Source organism: Varanus komodoensis, unplaced genomic scaffold (genome assembly GCF_004798865.1).
Source record: "Varanus komodoensis strain SLA01 unplaced genomic scaffold, ASM479886v1 scaffold1, whole genome shotgun sequence".
In the NCBI taxonomy this organism is placed as follows: Eukaryota; Metazoa; Chordata; class Lepidosauria; order Squamata; family Varanidae; genus Varanus; species Varanus komodoensis.
The window spans coordinates 108,137,646-108,153,088 of NW_025335268.1; the positions used below are offsets into that span (position 1 = coordinate 108,137,646).

General features: G+C 43.5%; 1 protein-coding gene across 1 annotated transcript in view; it reads left to right on the forward strand.

The window, feature by feature from the left end:
* The window catches only part of GRK5 (G protein-coupled receptor kinase 5), a 197,748-nt gene that overhangs the window by 80,587 nt on the left and 101,718 nt on the right, over nucleotides 1–15,443 (forward strand). The window lies entirely within an intron of this gene.

A 15,443-nucleotide genomic window follows, 5' to 3' on the forward strand; every position in this document is an offset into this window, starting at 1 on the left:
AGTAAAGATGTGCTTCCTTCATGAAACTAATCCATGCAAATTATATGCATCAAACTATTATTAGCTTCTGGATAACTGGTAGGTTATGCATTTCTGTTGCTATTGTTTTCTATTTCTGCAACTAATTTTGTTGCAGACGTTTTCATTGTGTGTGAATTCAAATTTACATGGGCCAGGTAATGTGGACAGCTGCGGGGAAGGTTACCATATTAGGATCAAAGCTTTAAAATGTCCTGAGCATTTGACCAGCCAGACTGTGTATAACTGTGTTCTTGTTTACATTCTGGAATAAACCACGAGACCATTATTACACTGTCTTGGTGGTCTGATGCTACCTCTGCATTCTCTTGTTCAGACTCTTTGGTCATCCAGTGCAGTGTTCCCTCATTTTCTATCCCCTTATATACCCAAAAATCTGCTATAGAAAATTGGAAGCAGAGTGTCAGAAGATGGTATTGAAGTCTGCAGATGGAAGGGTTGGACTGTGAAAAATGGTTTCCCCATGAGTGGGACCAACCCTCCTGCAACAGAAGGGATGCTTCTATTTGTAGAAAGGGTATTCTGGATCCAACAAGGTACTGTTGTTTCTGTTAGGAGCTAGGTTTCCTCCTCCATCCTTTCAACTGACAGTTCTTTTCATCAATGCACTTTATTTCCAACATACAGCAAGCAAACTACAGCCTCCAAGGGAAGAGCCTCTGAGCATGAACCAAGTGGCTTGTTGAACCCATATTTTCATGCTCCCTCCTTTACGGTAACCCTGGGCTCCACCCCTCTAAAGAAGTGCTAGCCTCCTAGACCTGTGCAGGCCCTCTAACTGGGTAGCCCTTCCCTCCTGATGCTGCATCATGGGGTCAGGTTCATCTTGCTCCTCTCCCATCATCTCTCCTTGAATTTCCAAACCCTGTCAGCTCCTGTGATCTGCCTGAACACCTGGAAAGCCCTGAGTCTTGAGAGAGTTGCATCCTCCTCCACCTCTCCTCATTTCCCAGGCCTCACTGTCCTTATCTTAAGAATTGGTGTCTCCCTGACCCTCAAATGTGCACCAAAAAGAATTGCATCTTGCATTCCCAACAGTCTCACATTAAGTTGACCTACCAGCTATTTGGGCCCAAAGTATGCTAGCGTGCCCCATCAGATGCCATGGCAAGTACTTCATTGTTCTCTCTGGCCGTTACATACTGCCATACAGCGAGAGTCAGTAAGCCTGCACAGATCAGAAGAATAACACTGTGGTCTTCCATTTCTATGGATGTCTTTTTTTCAGTTAAGGTAGCTCTACAAAAGGTCTCTGGTTTGAATCTACACAACGGGGTGAGTTCCCGTTGCTCCGTCCCAGCTCCTGCCAACCTTGCAGTTCGAAAGCATGCAAACGCAAGTAGATAAAAAGGTGCCACTTCGGTGGGCAGGTAACAGCGTTCCGTGCACTTTGATGTTTAGTCATGCCGGCCACATGACCACGGAGACTGTCTGTGGGCAAACGCTGGCTCCCTCGGCTGGGAAACGGAGATGAGCACCACCCCCTAGAGTCAGGACTTAATGTCAAGGGGACACCTTTACCTTTATATGTTCTTTTAGTATGACTTTTCCTCCCATTCCTCTTTACTGCAATGTAGCCAGATTCTAAGCATTTTTGATGGAAGCTACAGCAATGTTTGTAGGGCCAGGCTGATTTATGTAGGCATTTTAAATCAAAGGTGGACAGTCTGTGGCCCAAATGCCATATGTAGTTCTCAGCCTAACTTCATGTGACCTTTTAGTCTATCTTCAAAAACACAGTGGAGTTGATCAGGACTGAACTTTGCCTGGTGTAGTCTATTCATTTGATGAGAGGAAAGGAGAGAGGAAGAGAACAGAAAGGATGTTAGAAAGAGAGGGTGGCTCCATTCGCCTTTGGGACTGCTTCTAGCCGCCATCAGCATGTGCCCACCAACAAATTATCCCAAGGAAATGTCACGCTCAACAGAAGAACAGTTACCCACATCTCTACTTTAATCTGAACTCTCAATACTGCTGACCACTCTCACAACATATGAAGTGCCTCCGCTGGAATTCTAGTAATTCATTTAAGACTCGCCCTGAGGGTCTCTTCTTTTCAGGTGCCACTGAGTAGTTTTGCAGATTCCTCTTTACAAGGCGCAAAATTAGTTGCCATGTACTTCCTGCAGTTTCCTGGAATCAAAATGTTTGCTTTGTGCTACCTACAACAACAGTTGCAAAATCCTTTTCAACATTTAAAATAGAGCTTTGCCTTGAAATACTACTCTGAAAGCGGATATCATCAAGCAGAAGATTAAATAAAAACACTAGCAAGGAAAATAAGTCATGTGTTTCAGTCAAAGCAGCTATAACCGGACACAAGCGTCCGGAGGTAGAACAGTTATTTTATTTGTTGCCTCCTTTGATGACAGGGTACTTAACAAAATTGCCAGTGCCAAAGCCACTACAAATAGAGACTACAAAACCTGTATTCACACAACTCCAAGGAACGCCCTCACACTCTGGAGGTGACCTTTAATGTTCATCATATTTTTCTCCCCATTCATAGAATCAGTCAAGTCTCCATCCTGCTGGAATCTTACACAGATAAAATAAATGTATTTATTTAGTATTAATTTCTATACTGCTCTATAGCTGACGCTCTCGGAGGTTTACAACAGTGCCTAAAACAAGGCACTGTTGACCTGTAATACAATAAACCAGCCATACATTTTTCCACAGTACAAAATTTACAAAACAGTTTAAGATTTTTTTTAGTAGCAGCAAACCCCACAATAATGCAGACTAGACCTACACCTAGCATAGTGCCCTCATCAAACCATTAAGAACCCTGGATGTGCTTAAATGCCTCAGCACGTAGTGCTGTCTGAACCTGCTGCCAAACGGATGACACCAGGTAGGCCTCAGAGATGAGATCATTCTGCTGTTGGGGGGCTGCCATTGAGAAGGCTCTGCTCCTGGCTGCTGCCAGATGAATCCTCCTTGGAAGGAGCACTTGGAAGAAAGCCTCAGATATTGAGTGTAGTGTTTGGGTAGATGAAGGGTTGCATCAAGTATTGCAGTCTCAAACCATGTAAGCTTTACATGTTAAAACCAGCACCTTGAATTGGACTCAAAAGCATATAGGAAGCCAGTGAAAGTAGGCCGCAAGGAGTGTAAACAACCCTCTGGTCAATGACAAGCCACAATCAACCTATACTCAATATTTTAGGGTGAAGCCAGTGTGTTAATTTAAAAAACACACCAAAAAAGTGGATGGGCACTTTGTTGGGTGCCAAGAGAGGTGTTCGTGGGTGAATTGATGGTCATGGGGCACCACATTTCCTACTCCTCATTTAGAAGTCTTTTATGGTTAGTATGCTTATTCCTATGGTTTCTGCATTTTTAAAATTCCCATCAGCTTCCTCCAATAGTCTTATCGGTGTGTTGCTTTTCCTCACCTCACCTTAAGGAATTGAAGGCTTGCCTTTAAAAAAAAAAATCTACATCATGAAATAATGGGAGATTAAAGCACTTAAAGTAGCTTACTTTCTTCTTTGCTACCGCTGCACATATCTTGAAAAGATGTGGTAATTCTTCTTGTTGCTTTCCAAAGTTTGCAAAGACTTTCCCATAAACATTTTTGGTGCAAATATTTATATGAAGACATTTGTACAAGTGCGTGTGGGATTCTACTTTCCAGTGGAATGAAAAGAAAGAAACATCCAAGCAAATGTTTGTAGAAAACAAATTTCTAAAAGGATATTGTGGGCAACATCGAAGCACACTTAATTTGGAAGTCATTGAAATACTCCCCAAGCACTGTTTGTAATACCTGCCTGGATTCTGTGTTGGAATATTTTCCTCTTTAATCTTTCCTATTCCTGCAGTGCATGAAGTATTTATCCCTGTAGCATAATGTCATGAATGAAGGGGAGGATATAAAAAGAAAATAAGAGAGGAGATACAAAGCAAATATTGTCTGAATCTGAATAATGAAATTTCATAAAGACAGGAAATGATTTTGGGTTTGTTTTTAAGTGAAACAGTTGACAAGCAGAAGAAATTAAACTGGCAAGACTTAGATACCAGCTTAAAAGGATTCTATTGTCAAAATCTTGATTACATCTATATTTTTAATTAATTAGACCAGGATCATATGCATCAAAGCGTAACCTTCTCTAGGGATTTAGCTGGGAATCTGTCAAAGTTTCCATTATAAAATTCTGCATTCAAGAGGGAAATAAGTTGGGTGTAAAAACATGCTTCAGGCTGGAGCTGTACCATGCTAGGTCTAGACGGCTTTGAATTATGCAAGTGTTAACAGACCAAAAAAAGAAAGCCCTTAGCAGTTTGATATAAGAAATCTGGCAGATGATTAACTCTTCAAGTGGTTTAATAGACTTCAGCAGATAACTGAAAGAAAAGTGGAAATAGCTGTGGTGCATGTAACTGCAGAAGTGATGGGATCTATCGCTTTAGTGGCCACTTTTTCATAGAGGTTGCTCTTAGAATTGCTTTCTGCACCTGCACAAATTTGGCATCCTACCTATGTAGTTTGATCCTCAAGATGATGCTTATGGTGTTCCATTCAGTTTCTTAAATGGATAGGTCATCCATTATAAGAAGAATTAGTTGTGTTTTACACCCAGAGCATAGACTTGTATTATACCTATAGACACCTCCCCACCAAGGTTAACAAAAGTGGCATATTTTAATGGAACGTTATAGCTTACAAAGATTTAGAAGCTGTATTTTGGAGTTGTCACAGCCTGAAGTATGCGCAGAATGCATAACAGCCTCCCCACTAGTTTCTTATTCGCTATGGTGTCTGATCAATCCAGTTTGTGGGATATATTCAGTCAGTCATTGTGTTGTTATCTCAGCTTTTCTTGCATAGTGCACAGGGAGGAGTTATATCACACCAAATGGAAAAGATAGATGAAACCTGCAGAAATGCAACTAGCACCTATTATTATTTGTAGTTATTTGAAGAATGTATGTATGTATGCTGCTCTATAAATTCTTAGGGAAGTTGTCAACACATATATAATATTGGAACAACAGATGAGTACATTTTGGTAGAATGATTATCTTCAGAGCTAGTCATAAGACAAATGGTAGCTCACTTGCTTTTCTGTCTCCCATTTCTGTAAATTATTGTTGTTGTGCTTGTTATTTAAATATTCTAAAAGGATTGCATATATCTTTATATGAGCCTGTAAAGACCTTTAAAAATGAAAACGCTGGCTTCATTATTTGGAATGAAATAGATTCAGTGAGAAAATTCCTTCTCCTCTGGTCTTGTCAATTTCACATCTCACTTCAGCTCAGTGAGATTAAGGCAATGGCTGCAATTCAGCAGCTGGAATTAAGGGCCCAATCCTATGAATGCTTAGACTAAAAAATATCTACAAGTCCAAGCATTCCTCAACCAGCCCTGCTGAATTTTTCTGTCTAAACATGCATAGGATTGCACCCTAAAAAACTTCCCTTTTCTACCCCACAATAAGACTTTCTATCCCTTCTTTCATTATGTTTCAGTGGGTATCAGTCTACTATTATTTTGGTAGCATCAAATGGAAGTTAACTGTGGTTGCATGAAAATGGGTAGAACTGGTTTCTTGATATGGCTCAACACAACTATCTACATTCTTGGATTCTTTCTGAGGCCGTGGCTTGGAGGCAGTCATGAAGGGGGCCTGCACTTCACATTCATCACTGCTCAGTTGGTGGAGAGGCATTGCTATGGGGAACAAATAGCAGTGTATTTCATATATAAATATAAATCTGGCAGAGCAGCAGAATGACACAAACAAATGTGCAATTTAAATAGCTTTTAAGGACAGGATCTAGGCTTCATGGGGAAGATAGTTCAGCTTTTGTCAACCTGATGCTTTCTAGATATGTAGGACTACAAATCAGATGCTATCTGGGAATGAGGTGAATTGTAGACCAGCATATCTTGAGGATCTCATGAAGAAAGGTCAAGGTTGCAGAAGGTTGTTACTTCAAATTGGCCCAAGGGAAACAGGCATCTCTCAGTAGCTTTCTGTCACAGTGGCTCAAAAAAGTTGCACATAAATCTAATGAAATAATAAATAAATAAATATATTTAATATAACATTTAATGTAAATAAATTAAAATTAATAAAATAAATATTTAAAACTAATATTAATTTAATACTTAATTTATTATTATTTATTATTATTATTATTATTCATATAACACTGTTGCAGTTAAGCTACTTCGTTAGTTGCATTAGCTTTGAGCTGTGGGGAAACAGTATTACAGTTGTTCTTCATTTTGGTCTCTGTGCATCACACATGTGGACTTTGCCATGTACTACAAGGCCTGGATCGGAGAGGAACCTCCATAGCAAAAAGTAGGCGAGAGCCCCCTGCCCCTTCCAGGGCCTTGGATGGGGGCGGGCTGCCCACTTCCTCAGTTTCTTTTCGACCATGCTAGTTGCTGCATTGCCTAATTGGATCAGCTTCTGTATCAGTTCTCTTCCTAAGGCTTGCTTTTTCCTACCTTACTTCTGCCTGCTCCAAGACTGAAGGGAACTTCTTCCCTGGCTGCGTCCGCCTTCACGTCTGCCCTTTCTTTTTTGCCATGTGCTCTCAAGCCCCTTCCCACATGGCCGACCCTGCCCTTTGCAGCTGTGCCTTGTGTGCTGCATGCCTTGGCAGAGGACAGCCATTCCCGGTGCCTCCTCCTGCCATGGTGAGGGGCACATTGAGGAAGCCTCCCTGCCTTGCCAAGCGTTTAGGAAACAAGCATGCCAGCAGTGGGCAGAGTGCCTAAAATTTGCCCTACGGCAGAGAGCACCCCAAGTGGCCGATTCTGCGAATGCGGACGCAGAGGGCCCTGCTGTCTTTCTGGTGGAGGAGGCCATGTGGCCTAGTAATGCTCCAGGAAGCCAGAAGCCCCGGGAAAACCAGAAGGGACCCAGGTGCCTCCCAAGAAGAGGAAGCACCATGCAGCCCTCGCGTCTCCTGCAATCGCCGCACCCCATGCAGATCACCCACTGTTGCCGGACCCTGAGGCTCTACTGACCAGCCCCCTTGCAGCTCCAACAACAGGCTCGAGGCACCTCTCCCATGCGTGACTCCCTGCTGCCCTCGACAGCCATCCCTACAACTCCCGGTTGCCGCTCTGCTGCCTCTCTGCACAGCTCGTGCTGGCCATGGCTAGGGAATTTACTCGCAGGGGACACCGGGGCTTGCCCTGCTCTGCCCGTTCCACTGGGATGGCAATGCTCCCTTGCCCCTCTCCCCAACCTAACCTGGGGACTTCTCGGAGCTACTGGATGACCCCCCGAGCTGCTGCACCATCCCAACCAAGCTGCGCCAGCTGGAAGTCTTTGGACTCCTCCGAAGAGGAGACCCCTTGGGCCCCGGCGCCCCCCGATCACGTGCTCGTGCCCACCGCCCTTGTGCCGGCCTCCACTGCAGCCTTACCAGTCCTGCCTCACCCTGTCCTCAGGCAGACTCTGGATGCCGTCAGCCTGACGAACTGCGCCACCACGTGCGTGTGCTCCAACACGGAGAGTGTGGGGAGGCCTCCCTGGTCTTCCTCACTGCCAGCCTGTCAGCTGCTGCATGTGGAGGTGAAGCCCTCCAGATACCAACTAGAGGCCGCATGGGACCCCGTGGACTGCAAGAGAAAGGTGCTGCCAGGGGCCGTCGCTATCTGTCATCATGCCTCACCTCTTACAAGTCACACACAGAGGCTTTTTGCCACACAAACCACCTCTTCATGTGCTACAATGGCCAGGGCATGGGGGACTCTGTCTTTTCACAGAGATTATCCAGATGGGTCTCCAACCATACGAAATGGCTGGGCTTGACCTCCCCACATGTCCCTGCGCACACTCTACGCATGCACAGGCTACATGCACCACTCTCCTTGCTGGCATCCCTCTCCGTGAGGTCTGTAAAGCTTCTACGTGTTCCGTGCCATCAACCTTCATTGCACACTACAGATGGGATATCCACGCAAAACAAGACTGTACCTTTGACCAAGCTGTTCTGTCAGCTGTCCTGCAATGACGCCAGCCCCACTGACTGCTAAAGGGAAGCTTGCTAATCACCCAAATATGTCATGCACAGAGACCACAATGAAGAAAGGCAAGTCGCTTACTTGTAACTGTCACTCTTTGAGTGGTCATCTCTGCATTCACACAACCCGCCCTCTGCCCCACTGGCTGTTGTCATTTGTCGCATCACTCATCCCTGCCACAGGTGGGGTCCCCAGGCACTCAGCAGGACTGATTTGGATTCCTGGAGATGTCACAGTCCCCAGGGCAACTGAGGAAGTGGGTGGGACTCCCCTTATCCCAGGGACCCCCCCCCCCCGCATCCCAGCCCTGGAAGGGGCGGGAGGAGCTCCTGGCTACTTTATGCCATTTTGCTCTGGAAGTTTCTCTCCAAACCAGGCCTTGCACTGTGCAGCGCAGATGACCACTCGAAGAATGACAGTTACTGGTAAGCAGCTTGCCCTTGCGATTTTCATAAGCGAGGTATTTCAGAACAAGTTTGAGAAACCCAAAGAGAATTTGAGCTAGAATAGCAGCCTTTCATCCCTCATGGCAACCTTAGGGGACTTTGAAAAGCAGTTTATGTTATGGCAGTAGAGTGCAATGTTCAAAGAAAAACAGGTGTGCTCAAGTTCTTTAACACCCTAAAGTAGCTCTTTGGATTCTGCTCTCTCTCTTTCTCTGTGTGTGTGTGTGTGTGAGAGAGAGAGGGAGAGGGAGAGAGAGAGACAAAATGGTAGAATCTTTCTAAGCAATAATGAGCTTACTTTTAGGAGTCTCTGTGAATTGGGTACCAGGAAAATATTTTATATTTAAACCCTATTATTGCAAGACATTGAACTTTTCCCCACCCCAACTCCTGACACCACACACATTGGCCCATGTTGTAGCTCTGTATTTTGATCTCTACAGGCAATGTTTACTGCTGCAACCAAAACAATGTGTAAGCCCTTTTCAAGAGTCAATAAAGAAGCTTTTGATGGGAGTAGCTTTTATCTTTAAAACCAGGGTGGATCAGTGTGTGTTCATTATTGCTTTTACATAGAAACCATTACAGTTGCATTTGTAATTTAATAGCTTTAAAAGTGCTGTAAATTCATGTTGGAATGTTGCAAATTGAGGGAACTAGCAGTTACCGGCATGAAACATGTTTGGGGAAAGGTCCTCTTTCTTGGGTAGGGCAACTGTTCAAGGTCAGAAAGGCTCCAGCTGGAGAAGTAAGAGGTTTGAAGGTGTGGAGAGGGCCAGCCGTCAGTCCACCCAATTCCTGTCTTTAAGGGGTCTCTGGCATGAGCTGACCCAGCCATGGGCAGCTTCCTACCTGCACAGCAAAGTTTAGAAGGAAGTGGTAGAGTGTGAAGGGATGCGGAGCAGTCACTCGGTAATAGCTTGCTGGGTGATGGGAAGATGAGCTTTAGTGATGACGGCATGAGTTCCATTTGTGACTCAAGGATTTGTATCTGGTCACCTGAAAGAGGGCCGCATTCCATTTTGAGGATGCTGTGGCAAGAAGGACATTCCAGGGGTATGTGGCACTGAAAGGCAAACATGGTGAGGCCAAAACACAAACACACCAGCATGTTTCAGCTTAAAGTTCTCATTGCCTATAGCTAAGGCTTAAGACAGGCATTTTAACCTTTCAGAATGGGGAAAAAAACCCTTGCAAGTGGTGAATTTTGATTTTTTTTTTTTTTTTTTTTTTTGTTGCCATTTGGGATGTATGCATATGGACCAAAGCTGTGCAACTTTGCCTTATCCCTGCCCCAGCCTTAGAGGACTAGGTTAGAGCAAAGACTCAAGATGGGAAATCTTCAAAGATATGTTGAGTGCCATTTAATAGTTCAGGACAAGTTGGCAATAAATCTTGCCTTCTCTTTGTCAGCGTACCTCTACATTCTGTCTAGAGGAAACATAGCCCTTTTGATTGTTTAATTTATTTAGAAAAGGTTTGGGGATGTTTAGCCACTGAGGAGCCAGATTCCTTTCTGGCTTCACTTCCTGTGGATCTTAAACTTGTTTTCAGGTGGTGGAGCCTTACTCCTGAGCCACTGCCCCTTCTGCCTGAAAGCTTACCCCCTCATGTAGCTAAGCTTCTTCATGCAGAGTATTTCTCCAAATGTCATGTTGCCGCCAGAGGACTCCAGAGCTCCCAAACATGGATAATGCTGCATCATCTGTATCAGAAGCCCAGGAGGAGTCACAACTCTATCAGGAGTCGTCATATATAGACAAGGACTCCTTACGGGAATGTGATTTCTCAGGAGTTGGGCTCTGACCAGAAAGCTTTCATGCACTGCAGCTGAACCATAGATGGAGCTCGGCAAGCTCTGTCAATGTCTGCCGAGCCAGTGCTAGAAATAATACTGTTCTTTACATTCCGTACTCCCTTGGACTCCTGTTGAACTGTTCCTAGACTATGTAATGTACCTGTGACTTCTGCTTGTACTTCAGAGAGTCCTGCTTGTTCCCTTACTGGTCTGAAGCCTCAGTGCTTGACCCTTTGCCTGTTTTGGGACCTTGCTTTTTGGATTGCACCTTACTTGAAGCCTACTTTAGCTAAAGTAGGACACTGTGCCTCTCTCAGCAAAGGAAACTAGCTTCTCTGCTTCTCTCTGCATAGAAAATGTATGCTCCTGCCCAGAGGAAGGAAGCTACTCCTGTCTCTTTGGAGGAGCCTGCATTGGTCCTCCCTCGTGTTCTTTGCTTGGGCTGAACAGAGCTGAACAAGTCAGTCCCCATCCTCCTTCCTTTGCCTTCTGATGGCAAAGTGAAGAAGCCCTGTTAAAGTGCAGCTCAGTCACTCCCTCGCCCCAGCATTCGGAGCAGGGGGAGCTTCTGGGAGGGGAAGCCTCCCAACAAGCTGCACAGAGTGGCATAGCAGGCTGGAGTTTCCCCATTTAGAAGATTTATATTCAAGCTTTTAATTTTCAGATCTTCAAGGAGACTTGCAAGCCTTTGCAATACTGTAAAGAACAGTGCTCTTTTTATGGTGGAGTGGGGAACCAATGTAGCAGTCAACTAAAATTGTTCAAAGCACAGCACCAACAAATAAAGACAAACAAGGCTGGTTCATAACAGTTTAGAAAGATGATTGTACATATAGAACAAACTTTTATTGGGAAGTAAGTGCCACTGAATTCAAAACGACTTACCCCCAGGCAAATGTGGGACTTCAGGGTCTCAATAACTGATTGCCTATGCAAAGCCTGGTAAATTTTTGGATGTGTTGATAGTTTTGATTTTCTTATAACCTATGCCAGTCTTTCCCACATGGCACAAGTTGCATAGCTAAAGGCGCTGATGCCTGAGCATTCAGCCATTCAAGGAGGGCCACAGCTGGCAACTCTGTGGACAGGTCCCAGCCTTCAAGAGTGGCTTTTTGGAATGCAAGGTAAATGGGAAGGTGTGCCCCCAGCTTGTGCTTGTTTCCTAATAACAGTGCTGAAAAGATAAGTGCATCTCAGTAGTTTGGGCTTAAAATTTCTGCAGGGCAGTAGTCCTATCATCTTTACTACCTTTTGTCCTTATGTTCATTACATCACTGCATGCATATGGTTTTGCTTCCAGATGTTTAACGTTTCCATTTCCTCAGGAAATCATTCTCAGCATTTGTTAAAACTTTTGAATAAGAGCTGCTATTTTCTTGGCATCTGCTCAGAGAATGACATAACTGAGGCCAAGGCAGGCCTCCCCCTCCCCTCTCCTGTAGTCTTTCCTCAGTCCCCCTCCCCTTTTGTGACTGGTAAACTAGAAGGGAGAAGTATGGATGATTTGGCTGCAGCTCAGCTCTCCCCAGCCTGATGCCTTCCAGATATGATGGACAGCAATGCCCGGCATGGTATTCTGTCTGGGAATCATTTATTTTTAAAATTTCTACCCCACCCATTAGCCAGGATGATTCTCTGGGTGGCTTACAGAAATACAAAACAACAACACCACAATGAAACAATAAAGTTAAATCTAGCACAAATGCTTATACCAATAAAATAACAACATTAATACATTTGCTGAACCCAGCACATTTCAAATGTCTTCAAAGAACCCAAGCAGAAGGCCAGCATTTCACTTTCATCCCTGAAGAAAACATTTGTAATATGTCAGGCTGTATACTTCTGTACACCCATGGGTTTTCTTGTTACTTTTGGGGTTGGGATTTTGATAAGCATCTAGGAAAAATTATCTTTAAGTTTGTGTTCCCTCAATACTCCACATTGTGTGATGTGCAGATTTAGCACCCAGATCACTACTGTGTCCCAGATTGGTACCAGGAACCAGATACCCTGATCTGGCAGCACCAGTTCTGGCCTACTGGCTGCCTGCACAATTCCGAGCAGTTTCAGGTGTTGACTTTTGATTCTCAAAGCCTTAAATGGCTTGGGTCCACAATAGTTGATGGAGCACCTTTCCCAGTCTGATGACAGCTGCATCCTATTCTTATCATCTGGGCCCCTACTAGATGCACCTTCTTTAAGGGTGGCTCAGAAAATGCCAACAAAGGAGAGGACCTTCTCAGTAGTGACCTTCCAAATGTGAAATGGTTTCCTTAGTGAGAATCGCCTCACGCAATCGTTTCTGCATCAGTTTAATAAACTTAAGACTTGCCTCTGTGGCCACGTATTTGACAGCAAATGATAAGCTCTTTCTAATGAGCCCTGTGATTTTCTGTTTATCATTTAAAATTGGTTTTCTATTATGTATTTTAAGGTTTTAATATTTGTAAATTGCTCAGAGAGATTTGGCTATTGGGCAGTATAAGAATTGTAATTGAAATGAAATATAGTTTCTTGATTGAGGCCTTAGAAACATTTCTGCATGACTTAAAAAGGAATAAAAATTTCATTAATTATTTTGCTAGCAAGTTCATGCTCTTCTTACAGATTAACAGTGCCCAGAACTGGATGACTTACAGCTATTATATGTATTCTTGCATAATACAGGGGTGCTTTTTTGGCATTACACTTTTTCTTAATAAAAATGATGAACATTTTTGGACACAATATTAAATGCAATCCAGAAGGTACATACAGGGCATGTAAAAGTACAGAAGATCTTGTAGGGTTTTTTTTAAAGCTCCTTTAAAAAACAGAAAAGGAAAAAAATGATCTAGGTAGTAGGGGTTACTGCTAGGAAAAAGAGGGATAATGCCATATATGAGCTAAACTACTGACTGATTGTGGTCTGGATTACTCCAGGAACAGATGTGCACTTGGTTCTGCTCTGGGACCTTTAGATCATTTCGTGGTGTGTGGATCATATGCCATTTCTTCCTAACCATGGATTGCCCTCTGAATCCCGTGGACAATGGCAGCCAGCACAAGGAGAATGTGCGTTCTACATTTGCCCCAAGATCTGGCAGTACTAATTCTTTCTAGGCTAGAAAAATGCATTTTCTGTCTTACCATGGAAAGTGAAAAAGAAATAATGACACAACAAGTGCCTCTATCTCTGTGCTTAGACTGTGCTGGTCAGGTAGATTGCTGTGTACGTCTAGAGAGGTCAGAGCCACCCACTAGCTAAGCATGAGTCTATTTAAGTAGTCAAAAGCCAGTGTGCTCCATAGCTTTCTCGGGGGCCCTTCTCATGTGCTGTAAGTTGACCAGATAGACCAGAAAATGACTGATAGTAAACATTTTAATAATACCACAATGGTCAGCTGGAAGTTTTAGTTGTGCCGAGAACTCCAAAGATCTGCAAATCTCTGCAGGTACAAATCTTGTATTCACACCCAGGTAGTTTAATTTTTTGATAGTGTGTGTCCTTGACCACTTGCATTCCTGTGTGTGCGTTTTGTACAGAGAATTTGCAGACAGTATAGCTTGTGTGGTGGTGCGCTTTGAGTGTTGGACTGGGGACCTGGGAGCCGTAGCTTCTGCTCCCTTATCTGCCTTGAAGCTCCCTGGCTGGCTGTGGCTCCCTGGCTTACTCTCACTTAGCCTACCAGGGTTGTCATTATGGGGATAAAACAGAGCTGTGTTAGCAGTCTTGAGTTCCTCACAAGGGGAAAAGAGGTAGGTTATAAATGCAGTGTGTGGGGTGCTGCTACTGCTGCTGTATCCATGTGGCTTGACGTCCTATAACTCTTTCAGTGTAACCTTTGCAAGGACAAGCAGGTAGGCGAGGAGAGCCCATCTGCTGGATCACTGGTAGATGATCTTAATGCTACCTGGAAATTCCCTTTCCAAGTACTGCGATCTGCAGGATCCTGAACTGGAATCCTTGAGTGGATGAATTGTTCCAAGACTCATGAAAGAGTTTTGGTCCCAGCTTTATTTTCCTTGGAAGCAAAGGACACATTTATGTTCAGAGAATCAAGCCAGTGTGGTGTGATGGTTTAGAGTTCAGGACTAGGGACCAGGATGCATGTGCCATGGAGCTCACTTTGGGCCAGTCACAGACTCTCAGCCTGAGCTACTTCATAGGATTGTTTTTGTGAGGATAAGATTGAGAGGAGGAGAATTACATAAACTGGGCTGAGTTTCTTGGAAGAAAAAAAATCAGGATATAGCTATAGTAAAGAAAAGAGAACAATCATAACTAGTTTTCAATCCTATGTGTTTCCCTCTTATGCTCTGGGGAAATGTTGTGTGCTTTTCATTCCTGGGTAAGGGGCCAATAGAAAAAGGAAGATTTTCTCTACATACCGCAGACTGAACAGGCAAGAGCTGTTACTGAAATAGAGGTTCTTACAACTAAGTGCATGTTTAGACATAAAGAGATATAACTCCTGATATTCTCCAGCCAGCAATGTCATCTGAAGAATGCTGGGAGTTGTAAGACCTCTTTCTGTCTAAATGTGCTTAAAGGTGCAATATCTTTGCAGTTCAAGAAATATAGTACTTTTTCCCCTCAAGATGGAGGAAAGATTCTGTACAAACTGTGAGGGTTCTCTGTAATATGTGGAATTGGACACCTTGTCTCCCTGTGATGAAGCATCATGTGTTAAGATAAGGGGTAAGTTGTTGTAGCAATAATAGGAATTGCCATATGAAGCTGAGAAAACTTGGGGCAAGAATGTTTAAGGAAACACAGTCTGTGGTTTAATACTTCATGATTTTTTTTCTGTATAGCAATGCATATAACTGAAATAAAATTATCACTATTGCAATTTATTAGGTATTTACAGTAATAACAGTCTAATGCAACAGCTGGTTTTATACTTGTGCCAAGTTAATTCAAGTTTTTCGCATATTTCCCCCACACATACAAACTGTTTAGAGTTGTTGTTGTTTTTAAATAATGTTCCTATTCAGAAATTGCGTGATCATAGCAAAGGGAAATGGAAAGAATGTATTTTCCCAAGTTTATATTGGGAAATGAATGCAGCCCCTAACAAATGGAGAGCTCTATCCATTGAGTCTCTCATTAAGAGATTCACTTAAAACAAACATTTTAGCAAATGCACGTACAGCAGCTTATTGGCCT